The sequence below is a fragment of the Chiloscyllium plagiosum genome, chromosome 26 (genome assembly GCF_004010195.1).
Source record: "Chiloscyllium plagiosum isolate BGI_BamShark_2017 chromosome 26, ASM401019v2, whole genome shotgun sequence".
NCBI lineage: Eukaryota > Metazoa > Chordata > Chondrichthyes > Orectolobiformes > Hemiscylliidae > Chiloscyllium > Chiloscyllium plagiosum.
In genome coordinates, this window is record NC_057735.1 from 39,279,246 (window position 1) to 39,291,939 (window position 12,694).

The following is a 12,694-nucleotide window of genomic DNA, read 5'->3' on the forward strand; positions in this document are numbered from 1 at the left end:
GCAATACACACTGATTTGGAACTATAGATGGTACATTTTGGAACTATTGAAGCATCAAACACGAGACTGGTAGAAATGTGAAGTTACCATTTTGATACTGTTTAGGTGTTAGGAAGTGTTTAGGGGCGCAATGACATGCCTTCCGCTTGGTGCATTGCATCTGACTTGGGGAAATAAAAGGAATTACAAATGCATGTCCGAGACGTTTGAATGACTGAGATGTAAGGGATTCCTGAATGCTATCAAATCTATTTTTCCTCCAATATAAGACAAGCAAGATCTACAATCATTCACACAAACTTCATCTGTCTAAAGCAATTCCGATGACTTGGGAAGTTTTGCACATGAAACGAAATCTGCACAGATTCCCGTACAGCACCAATAGATTACAGATAGGCATGCAATTCCAGAAAAAAACAATGTCATACTTATATTTAATATTTCAATTCAAATAAATTTGTTTAATAGGAGTGAAACAATGGATACAATGAAAGTGGTAATACGTGATTGCAAAAACTGAGAAAGGAAAAAAGTGTAAAGGTTGTGTTGTGTACGAGTGCATGGAAACATCTGAAGAGGAAGAGACTGTTCGACCCATCTGCACTAGCATTTGTTGTGGTCTTAACTGCGCAAACATTTCAATGCCTTTTGCTCACACTATCCCATGTGTGGTCAATGCTTTTGAACAAATAAATGACTTATTTTAAATATAAATATGACATCCAGAAATATCTTAAGAGAACTAGCAAAAACAAAGTCAACGTGATTCCTAATTCACGGACTCTCAATCCCCGAGTAGTATCTTCTCTATTCAAACACTTTAATTTCTTTTGTAAATGTGCTTTTCTTATTTCATTTCCTTTAACTGCTGAGATCATTTGATATTTCCCCTGATGACCGGGGGCATAAATTTACTTTTAGAGTCAGAATGTTTAAACGGGATATGAGGATATTTCGTCCAGGGGGTGGTGTTACTCTGGAAGTAACTCCCTGCAAAGTCCTCATAATATGTAAGAAGCATTGCAATGCAGACCTCCAATGCCGTGGCATAGGTGGCATAGAGTACAATAGGTGAATGGGGGTGGGAATGGCGTTAATAGGTCAGAGAGGAGGGTGGGGTAGGTAGCAAAGAGTACAATGGGTGAATGGGGGCTATCCCCACCCCATTCACCCATTGTACTCTTTGCCATCTTCTCTCCAGCCCCCCCACCCCACCCCCAATTTATCTCTCCACTCTGGAGGCTTCCTGCCTCCATTCTTGATGAAGGCCTTTTGCCCAAAACATTAATCTTCCTGCTCCTTGGATGCTGCCTGATCTGCTGTGCTTTTCCAGCACCACTCTGATCTATACTAAGGTAGTGAAGAAGGCATTTGCTATGCTTGCCATTATTGGTCAGTGCATTCAGTACAAGAAGTGGGATGTCATGTTGTGGCTGTACAAGACATTAGTTGGGCCACTTTTGAAATACTGCATTCAATTCTGGTCTCCCTGCTATAGGTAAGATGTTGTTAAACTTAAAAGGGAGCAGAAAAGATTTACAAGGATGTTTCCGGGCTTGGAGGGTTTGAGGTGTAAGGAGAGGTTCAATAGGCTGGAGCATCAGAGGCTGAGGGGTGACCTTATCGAAGTTTATAAAATCATGAGGGGCATGGATAGGGTCAATAGCCAAGGTCTTTTTCCCAGGATAGGGGAGTCTAAAAGTAGAGGGCATAAGTTTAAGGTGAGGGGGAAAGATTTTGACTATAAGAGCTAAGACTGTATAAGGCTCTGATCAGACTGCATTCGGAATACCATGAGCAGTTTTGTGCCCTGTAGCTAACGATAGTTGTGCTGGCATTTGAAGCGGTTCAGAGGAGATTTACAAGAATAATCCCGGGATGAAGGGTTTGTCATATGAGGAGCCGTTGAGGACGCTGTGCCTGTACTCGATGGAGATTTGGAGGATGAGGGGGATCTGATTGAAATTTTCAGAATATTGAGAGATCCAGATAGAGTGGACATGGAGAAGATATTTTCCTAGTAGAAGAGACTAGGACCTGAGGAGTGAATGGACAATCCCTTAGAACTGAGATGAGGAGGAATTTCTTCAGCCAGAGGGTGGTTAATCTGTGGAAATCATTGCCACAGAGGGTGGGTTCTAAGGGGCGACTTTTTCATGCAGAGGATGGTGTGTGTATGGAATGAGCTGCCAGAAGAGGTGGTAAAGGTTGGACCAATTACAAAATTTAAAAGGCATCTGGATGGGTACATGAATATGAGGAGTTAAGAGGGATATGGGCCAAGTGCTGGCAAATAGGGCCAGATATCTACTTGGAATGGAGGAGTTGGACTGAAGGGTCTGTTACTGTGCTGTATAACTCTATGACTCCTGCTTCTCCCTACAACCCTTGATCCCCTTACTAATCAAGAACAATCTATCTCTGTCTTAAATATATACAGACACTTGACCCCCACCCAATGATTTCCACAGATTACCCACTCCTCTGGCTGAAGAAATTCCTCCTCATCTCAGTTCTAAAGGATTGCCCATTCACTCCTCAGGTCCTAGTCTCTGCAACGAGGAAAAAAATCTTCTCCGTCCACAAAACTGCTCACTGTATTCTGAATGCGATCTGCTCAGAGCCTCGTACAGTCTGAGCTCCTATATTGTAGCCCTCTTGAAATGAATGCTAACATTGCATTAAACTTCTTAACTGCTAACTGAACATGGTAATATTCATGGAAAGAACTTCAGAAATACAAATATTTAATTTCAAAATAGAAATATTAATTAAGACTAGTATTAACCAATCGTAATATTATTTGATAGCAATACTATTTCCCATCCCTACTGCTCAGTCCAGTTCCTGTTGAACCCATTGTCTGGGGAAAATGCCAGGAATGGCATGCTCCCTCTCCACAACCACATTAGGGTGTTAGCATAACCACTCTAGTCAGAGGGACCACCCTCATGGATCATGTTCAATCTAAACCTTTGGACTGCTGTCTTTGCCCGGGGCAGACCCACAAGGAGGTCACCTTAATTACCCCCAACCCATCAAAGGGGTAAAGTGGTTTTCAGTTTCAACTTGCTTTCTTGAGTTAAGCAGAAAACGGATTGAAGAGTTAATCACTGGCTGGAATACACAAAAAGTCAACTGATGCAAGCCTATTGTGTTTGCACAGGTAAACAATGTGTGATTATAAATTCAGCCACTGCCTACAGCTGCTATAACCTGACAGGAAACATCAGTACAAGGTGTATTGTGGAGCTGTACCAGATAGTCCTCAGCCAAGCAATCTGACGGCGGATACAAAGAATTCTTTTATTTTTTTTCACAAGGGGAAAGGTGCTGAGTGGAGGTAAGTCTGATGTCTATCAATATCCATTTATGAAATGAAGTTAAACTTTATTAAAGCAGCTCAATATAATATGGACCTGAAGTGATTTTAAATGCAATAGATTAGGAAGGACAGAGTGTTAACTGGCAGAACCTGTTGGATTATTTTGCACAGTGTGTTGCAATTTTTTAATACTCTTCTGTCTTTTGTATTGATCAGAATAAATTATGTACAGACTTACACTTTGTCTTAAACTGCTTAAGAGTAAGTTGGTCTGTTCAAAATTTATAGATTGCATAAATCAAAAGAAGGACACAATTAGAAGATTTAAGTGGCATTGGTTTAAGTGCCAGTAGTGGAGGCCATTCAGGCTCTTTGAAGGAGCTACACAATTTGTGCTCCTTCTTTATTTCATTCTCATTGCACAGCATTACTTTTCCTTTTTGTGTTTATACATAAGTGATAGCTGCACACTTGCCAAAACCAAAAACAATGAGGTTGTCTGAAGTTACAAACTGATTGTAACTAGAAAAACATGCTTATTTCCTGTGTTTCCCTTTACAATATTGCATCAAATCTGCAGACATGGGTCACAGTTTATTCCTGTTCTCCTACACAATTAGGTGAGTCCCATTGAGAATAAATGCAATGTGGACAGCTGTCGTAAGGATGCATATTTAACGTGTCTTTCCCATATCTAGTGTAGAATGTGTGTGCTATTTGAAACTAGTAGAAGTTAGCTGACTGTTAGTAGTGCAAATGTGAGCTTCTCCAATAGATCACTGGACATGGTATAAGAGCCCACGAAAGTCTTTGTTCCAATCCTCAGTCTGTGTTGTGTTTGACTGATCTCAGTCAGAGTAGGGACATGATCATGTGGCCAACTGGTATTGGAAAGTGCTGGAAAGTATGTGTGCAGTTGCATCACACAAGGACAGGATTCAGTTTGGCTACGATGCATCACACAGATGAATAGCTTGTTGATGCCAACTCTCAAAGCTCACCCATATAGGCATTGGATAGGGATACAGGAACCTAGTTGACAGTCAAAGTGTCAGTACCATATATAGGGGAAAATATGGGAAGGTACCTGGCTGTCCTAGTGGAGACCATGCAGATGCTTTCATATGTGGCCAACATAGTCTTTTCCTGCAGTTCCACTACAGTTCTTTTTGGAGCACAGTTAATACATACTATGCTCAAAGTTTCCTGTAAAGGTGGCGCTTGTGTTCTGAGGAAGGATCACTTGACCTGAAATGTTAACTCTGATTTGTCTCCACAGATGCTGCCAGACTTGTTGAACTTTTCCAGCAATTTCTGTTGTTGTTGTTATTGTTGGCGTCCTCTGTTCATTGGTCAAGAGCTTAAACTTACTGCACTTTTAGATGGGTGCAAATGTTCTATTCCAGGATTTCACAGGGTCAAATCACACTTTGAAATATCTCATTGAATTTCCAGAAATATCCGATACTAAATGCTTTGAAAAAATAAGTTCCAAAAAATTAGACTGAATTAAAGTTGCATGTCTAAGTCAAACAGTCACTCTCAGTCAAAGGGACACAGGTTCAAATTATTATTAGACAAATTTAAGATTGATGAAGGGTTAGAAAAAAAATTGACATCAGAAGTTCTTCTTACAAAGTCTGATTGACACTTGGAAATGAATGCCTGGATAGAGAGGTGGGTGAACTTTCCTATCGAGTGTTAGGTGTAGAGGCTGGAGTGGGCGCATGGTTTAGTTCAGTTGCATGTTCATGTCGAATGAAACGTCACCATGGCCAGAACCACACCCATCCATCCGGCTCTGGGTGACACCCTTGATGTTGGCACCTTGTGTTTCTGTCATGTCCAAGAAGCACCAGTAAACAGTATGCAGTTTCCTTCTATAAGGGCTGATCTATATGATTGTATCCTGATCACATGACAATAATGAAAACGGTAGGCCATTTGGCCCAACTTAATTCATCTACTGGCCTATCCCAGGGGGCTATTTGAATGTTGACCAATTTTTGTGTGAAAAAAGAATGCCTGATACCAATTCAAAATATTATTTTGTGCTCATTGACCTACTTACACAATTGTGTTTATAGAATTCTTTTCAGTGGAATGTGTTAAAAGGTCACCTATTGGACATCTCCTTTCAGAGAGGAAAGACTAGATACCAATTGTTGTCTGAAAGCACGGGGGGGGGGCACCACCATCTGCCAAACCCCCTCCAACACTGGACTTCTAACTCTGGAAGACAATTCAGTAACATGGTTGTGAGAGACAGAAACTATGACTGTACTTCCCTAACTCAGACAGTAATTCCTTACCCGCTCTGAGGTACTGCAGCTCCAGTTAAACCATTCCTCACTGTACTCACATGAGGAACAGAAAAACTTAGGTTCACCTTACATATTGGAGTAACATATTAGCTTACTTACAGTGTGGAAACAGGCTCTTCGTCCCAACAAGTCCACACCGACACGCAACCCACCCAGACCCAGCCCCTACATCTAACACTACGGGCAATTTAGCATGGCCAATTCACCTAACCTGCACATTTTTGGATTGTGGGAGGAAACCGGAGGAAACCCTCACAGACATGGGGAGATGAGGTAGGAATTGAACCCAGGTCTCTGGTGCTGTGAGGCAGCAGTGCTAACCACTGTGCCACCCATGAAATTTATATGTCCGTGAAATATAAATACAGAGAACCTCAATTATCTGGCATTCGATTATCCGAATATCGGATTATCCGGCAAGATCATAAAGTCCCAGTGCTTGACGAAATGATATTATCTGGAATTCAATTATCCGGAATTCGATTAACCGAGCAAAATACTCCCGCCTGTGTCCTTCAGATAATCGGAATAACTCTGTGGTTAAAGTGGATTGAAGGGACTGGGAGAGAATACAGATCAAGGTGAATTGGCAGGGTCTGAAGAGCTGAACCAAGAGATCTTGGAGTACAGGTTCATAGTTCCTTGAAAGTGGAGTCACAGGTAGATAGGATAGTGAAGAAGGCATTTGGTATGTTTTCTTTTATTGGTCAGAACACGGAGTATAGGAGTTGGAAGGTCATGTTGCAGCTGTACAGGACATTGATCAGGCCACTTTTGGAATATTGTGTGCAATTTTGGTCTCTCTGCTATAGAATGGATGCTGTAAAACTTGAAAGAGTTCAGAAAAGATTTAGTAGGATGTTGCCAGGGTTGGAGGGTTTGAGCTATAGGGAGAGGTTGAATAGACTGGGTGATTTTTCCTGGAGTGTCAGAGGCTGAGCAGTGACATTATCAAGGTTTACAAAATCATGAGGGGCATGGATAGGGTAAGTAGACAAGGTCTTTTCCGTGGGGTGGGAGAGTCCAGAACTAGAGGGCATAGGTTTAGAGTGAGAATGAAAAGATTTAAAAGGGATCTGGAGGCAACTTCTCCACACAGAGGGTGGTGCGTGTATGGAACAAGCTGACAGAGGAGTTGTGGATGCTAGTACAATTACAACACTTAAAAGGCATCTGAATGGGTAGATGAATAGGAAAAGTTTGGAGCGGTGTGGGCCAAGTGCTGGCAAATGGGACTAGATTAATTTAGGATATCTGGTCAGCATGGACAATTTGGACCAAAGTGTCTGTTTCTGTGCTGTACACCTCTATGACTCTAAGTAGCAGTCTTTTCTTTTGCTTTTGCTGAATTGGAAGTGAAGCCCACTTATATCCATATTGCTAAGGGTCCAGACTAGATCAAATCCTTGAAACAGGTGTCGTGTCAGTGTGCATTTGAATTGAGAACAGAATTACACTCAAGTGTGATGTCTTCAAGGTTCAGTTACCTTCAGCCAAATAAAATTAACATTCATAGATGAAGAATGGCTACGTGCTTTAACTGAAGAATTACTCCATTGCACTTGAACCCTCCAGGAAAGATGAGGAGAAAATACCATGGATGTATGCAAATTAAATTTTATGCTTTCTTTCATGGGATGTGAGTGTCACTAGCTGGGCCATGCATTTATTACCTATCCCCTGATTGGCGGTGGTGAGCTACTTTGGTGAAACACTGTAATCATTGTGGCCTGATTAATCTCTTACTCACACTGACAGATTTTTAAGGCAGGCTTTGGAATTTATTTTCACTTTGGATAACAATGTAAAAACAACCAGCTTTAAGATAATCTGTTCTGTTTATCAGAGTGATCATTCATTATCAATGATTCATCTTTTTATCACTAACTGGGACTGGGAGAGAAAGCTCCTTCTGTGATAAAAGATCAATGCAATTGATTATTGATTTTCAGTAATGGACAGGGTTATCCCTAGATTGATGGAGAACTGTGTCCATTTCATCTGAGTTCTCATTTCAGTACCTGAGTTTTGTAGCTGAAGGGTTTGTTGTTAAAATGGAAATAGACCATTGCTTTATAAGGCGTGTGATAGGATTGTTTATTTTAGGGTGTTCTTAGAGCAGGCACACAGTGTTTTACAGTTATGGCCTTATCCCAAGTGTTTTTAAAAGTTGGTAAGTGCAACACTGAATTATTGCTATTCCGATCTGTTTGTATAGCTAGTCCAGCACAAACGAATTTTTGTGAGCAAACTCTGCTCCCAATCAACATTGTTTGAAGAAATAAACATCAAAATCTGTTTGTCACTGCATTAGGCCATGCATCCTGTCACCTTGAAGTTGAGCCAGAAAGCTGTTCAGGCTGACCCTATTAGTTGACCTCATCTCCTGTCAGCCAGCATAGTGATGACCATGATAGAGCCTTGAGACTGCAGCATGCTAAACATGCCTTCAAGACCATGACTGGTTGGTATGGGCCAGTTTGGGTCAAAGGGCCTGTCTCCGTGCTGTAGGACTCTATAAATCTATGACTGGGACAAATCCAGACCTGTAGATATGGCCTTTAGGCCCCACAACACAAAGGCAGCACAGTGGCTCAGTGACTAATACTGCTACCTCACAGTGCTAGGGACCCAGTCTTGGGTGATTCTCTGTGTGGAGTTTGCACATTCTCCCTATGTTTGTGTGGGTTTCCTCTGGGTGCTCCAATTTCCTCTCATAGGCCATAGATGTGCAGGATAGATGGATTGGCCATGGTAATAGTGTATCCGAGTAGAATGTTCTTCAGATGGCTGGTGCTAAGCTGATGGGCTGAATGGCCTCTATCTGTATTGCAGGGATTCTATGATTTTGGGGAAGGCAGCCTGGTGGATGTATTGTCACCATTATGAATGGTTCATAGTAAGCTTCCTCTAGACTTTATGACGAACTCTGCCGGAATACAAGGAAAATTTCGAAAGATTTTGTATCATTTTCTTTGTCTTCTCTGGAACACTGGCCATTTGAGAGTTGAGAAAGAGCTGGTGAGGGAGATGCTTTTTGACTGACTAGATGCCATGTCCAGTTGACAGCAACTAATTTCACAAGAGTTCTAAGAATCACTGGAGCAAACAATGGCATTCCAGGAAATCAAAATGAGGACTCAGAAAGGGAATGATTAAATTGGAAGAAATTAAAAGCAACTTCAAATTGTTCCGAAGCAAACCCTGTGATTTGCAAAGTGATCTTAATGGCCATTCTATTTTTAGAATAAATCAAACATCAAATAACTTGAAGAAAGGGGTTGCACCCAGTGCCAGAAGATGTGCAGGTGACCTTACTTCTCTCATCATCTCTATTGAAGGAGTAGACACAGCGTAGAAGCTACGGAGATAGTCAAAGCGCACAAAAACACACAAACTCCATTCTGCTATAAATATAGGTTGCCAGACAAAGTGCCAATGTGAACATTTTACAAATCAGTCAAATCCTCTAGAGTCATAGAGTCATAGAGATGTACAGCACGGAAACCAAGCCTTCGGTCCATCTCGTCCATGCTGACCAGATATCCTAAATTAATCTAGTCCCATTTGCCAGTACTTGTCCCATATCCATCTAAACCCTTCCTATTCATATATCCATCCAGATGCCTTTTAAATATTGTAATTATCCCAGCCTCCACCACTTCCTCTGGCAGGTCATTCCATACACGCACCACCTTCTGCACGAAAAAGTTGCCCCTTAGGTCCCTTTTAAATCTTCTCCCTCTTACCCTAAACCAATGCCCTCTAGTTCTGGACTCCCCCTGAAAAGAATTTGTCTATTAACCATATCCATGCCCCTCATGATTTTATAAATCTCTATAAGGTTACCCCTCAACCTCCAATGCTCCAGGGAAAACAGGTTCAGCCTCTAAATGTCAGTCAATTTCCTTCCATCATGTCATTTTACTTTGACATCATATAAGCATGAAAGAGGAGGACTTTATGTCTGTTAAATAATTCTGCAATAGTCTAGATACATTTTAACAATAACCTTTAATCATAAACTTGAGTAACCCATGGTGATCATGCTTCAGTTGTTGAGATCAATTAACTCAGAGAAACAAACCAGAGACTTTTTATAATCGATTGATTCTTTCGTGAATTTAATAGCGATCATATTAAAGTTAAACTTTGTTCCCAAGACATGTTTCAGCCTCTTGTTGGTGTGTTGTTTACAGCACCAGTTTGCGTTGGTAATGGCTGCAGGACATTTCCCAAACACTCATGATTCTTGAATTCTAAGGCAGAACCTCATTATCCGGCAGCTAAGAATTACAAAGGCAAGTTCCTGAGGCAGGAAGTGAGATATTTCCCAGTGCTGACAAGTTTGTGATGTACAACTCCTCTGAGTGACATGATGATGATAACTTAGGCTTTAAGAACATAAGAATTAGAACAGAAGTAGGCAGTTCAGCTCCTTGAGCCTGCTCTGCCATGAAATACAATCATGACTGATCTCAGCTTCAAGTCCAGCTGCTGTCAGTGGATTCAATCGCCTCCTCCAGACTTGATATTAGAGGGAGGCCCACTGGTGTCCTCTAAGCTGCCTGTTTGGAAGAAGACAGAGCGAGCCTTTCTCTGAAGAGTCAGCGCATGTGCCTCACCTCCTTTCCAAGAGTGAGTGAGACATCTAATGAAAACAACAGATTCCATACAATGTCTTTGAAGAAATTCGTTCTGGATGTAGGAAGCTATTATATGGTCTGGTGGTGACTAGCTGGTATCCAAAACCTCAACCAACTGGCCCTTTGGAGAGTCTATGGCCTTTTTGATCCTGTTCATACAGTCAAAAACAACTCACATCTTATGCTTTTCAGAGAGTAGACTTACCACTTTGTATCAAATTAATACTAACACTTAAATAACACTGATAAGAAAATCGAGGTTCTCAATATCCATGTTGAACCCCTGAATTATGGGTTTGAGCAGGAATTCTACACTGCATATCTGAATAGTTTCTGTATATTATGAGGATACTGTCCGATGTGACTCATTGAGTGTTATTTTACTGACTGCAAAGGAGGTTTTCAACAATCAAGAGAAAGTAACATTTAAACAATGAAGGAAATCTAGGGTAATGGGAGATAAAGAAAGAAGAGCCCTTCACAGTTAATTCAATTCATCTGCTGGTATTTTCCTCTAGGGTGGAATTACCTGAGCAAACATCACACACCTATTCATAACGTGTTTTTGGGAGTGTGCCAGGCCAGGTAGAAAATAATGAGCAAACATGAATCCACCTACTATGTAAATAAGCAACTTCACCTGCTTTGGCTGATCACCCGCAAAGTATTTCTCCCACAGAAAAGTTTGCATAAATTTTAAACGGACAATTGCAATTGTATTCAGATTATTTTATGTAAAGAGTACAGGTCCTGCAAAGTGGAAAACTGTGTGCTTTGAAATTTTAGGAGACTGTTTGTTGAACTGTTGTGTAATAAGGAACGGTTATATCCAGTAGTTATTACCTCCCCTTGTACGTATTGTATGTATATGACTAATGTGCTGACTGGCAACTATTTATTTTACCCATTCAGTTCTGAAGGAGACATTATTCCTCTCTGTTGATTTTTGAATCTTTCGCAAGCTAAAGGACAATATTTTGTCAATATATATCTGCAATCATGACAACCTGGGGAAACGGTTTAACAGACGCAATAAGGTTGATGACTCAAAGTGACCCGGAACATGCCAGGTCATGTGAAATGTAGCACTTCCCTACTCAGAGTCAGTAGTTCCAGGGGTCCCAGCTGCATTCCAGTGACTTCAGCCTAAAGTTTGGCTGCAGGGTGATGCTGAAGGAATGCTACACTCTCACAGGTGCTGACTAAACTGGAATCTCCATATGCCCCCTTTGGTGGTTGTAACAAATTCCATGGCATGATTTTAAAAAGAGCAGGACATTCCTCACTAATATTTGCCAGTGAAACAAATCTATATGCTTATCATCTTACTTGTGGGAGCTTGAGCACAAACTGGCTGCTTTATTTCCTATGGTTACAGTTTAGAAGTACTTGGTTGACTGTAAAGCTCTTTGGGGTGTTCCAGGGACATGAAAGGTGTCTTAGAAATTGAATTTGTTTTCTACATAAAAGCTATGGGCCACAGCGTGTACATTCAGTTATGGAAATACCCAACATTGGAAAATCCTTATGCCTGAGCATAGCACTGGCATGGGGTAGTGTCCTTGCCTCTAAGTCAGAAGGTCAATTTCTACCTTCTCCAATACCAGATTGATTGAATATGTTTATATCCAGCACTGGTAATTCTCTAATCCTGTGCTCCAGTCAACATTCACAGCAATATGGAGTCCAAAGGTAAGAACTACAATATTGCAAATCTTTCTTTGTCCCATTGCCTCATGCAAATGATGCTCCCGAATGGAAATTCAGGTTCATGTATTTATCCCAAGCATTCCAATACTCACATTGGAATCATAGGAAATCACAGGCACTTTGGATCTGAGTCACTAATCATTAATTTCAAAATAAATGGATAGTAACTCACAAGGTGAGCACCCATAACATCCCAAGATCAACTCTCTGTCCATTCCATTCACATTCAGGTTCTAGATCATGTTATCACCCATTCATAAGAACACAAAAAGCTGAAAGGTGCGCAACTGGTGGTACAAATCTCAAGTCTGACAACACTGCGACTGAAAAATGCTCAGCCTTGTTTTTAAAACCCACCATGGCTCTGTCCCTCTCTGACTCTGGAATCTCCTCATAACCCTCCATGATCTTGATGCTGTTCCACTTTTGGTCTCTTGCTCATCCCCGATCTTAACCATTCTACCACTAAAGACCAAATTACTTTCCTGCACATTTCCACCTCAACAATTCTTTCCTGCTGTAAAGCAGCTTAATGAGGCAGCTTCTATTTTAACCATGCAATCCTACTGTCTCCTTATGTGTCAAAAGGTATGGTGCTGGAAAAACACAGCCGGTCAAGCAGCATCTGAGGAGCAGGAGAGTCAACGTTTCGAGCATAAGCACTTCATCAGGAATGTGGGGGTGGGGGG

At 41.2% G+C, this 12,694-nt stretch overlaps 1 protein-coding gene across 2 annotated transcripts in view; it reads left to right on the forward strand.

The window, feature by feature from the left end:
* Nucleotides 1–3,228: 3,228 nt before the first annotated feature.
* LOC122563270 (SAM pointed domain-containing Ets transcription factor) overlaps nucleotides 3,229–12,694 on the forward strand; it is a 92,789-nt gene continuing 83,323 nt past the window's right edge. For both annotated transcript variants that reach the window (XM_043716944.1, XM_043716946.1), the window contains exon 1: nucleotides 3,229–3,343. The gene's annotated coding sequence lies outside the window, so the exon portion shown is untranslated. The remainder of the gene's footprint in view (nucleotides 3,344–12,694) is intronic.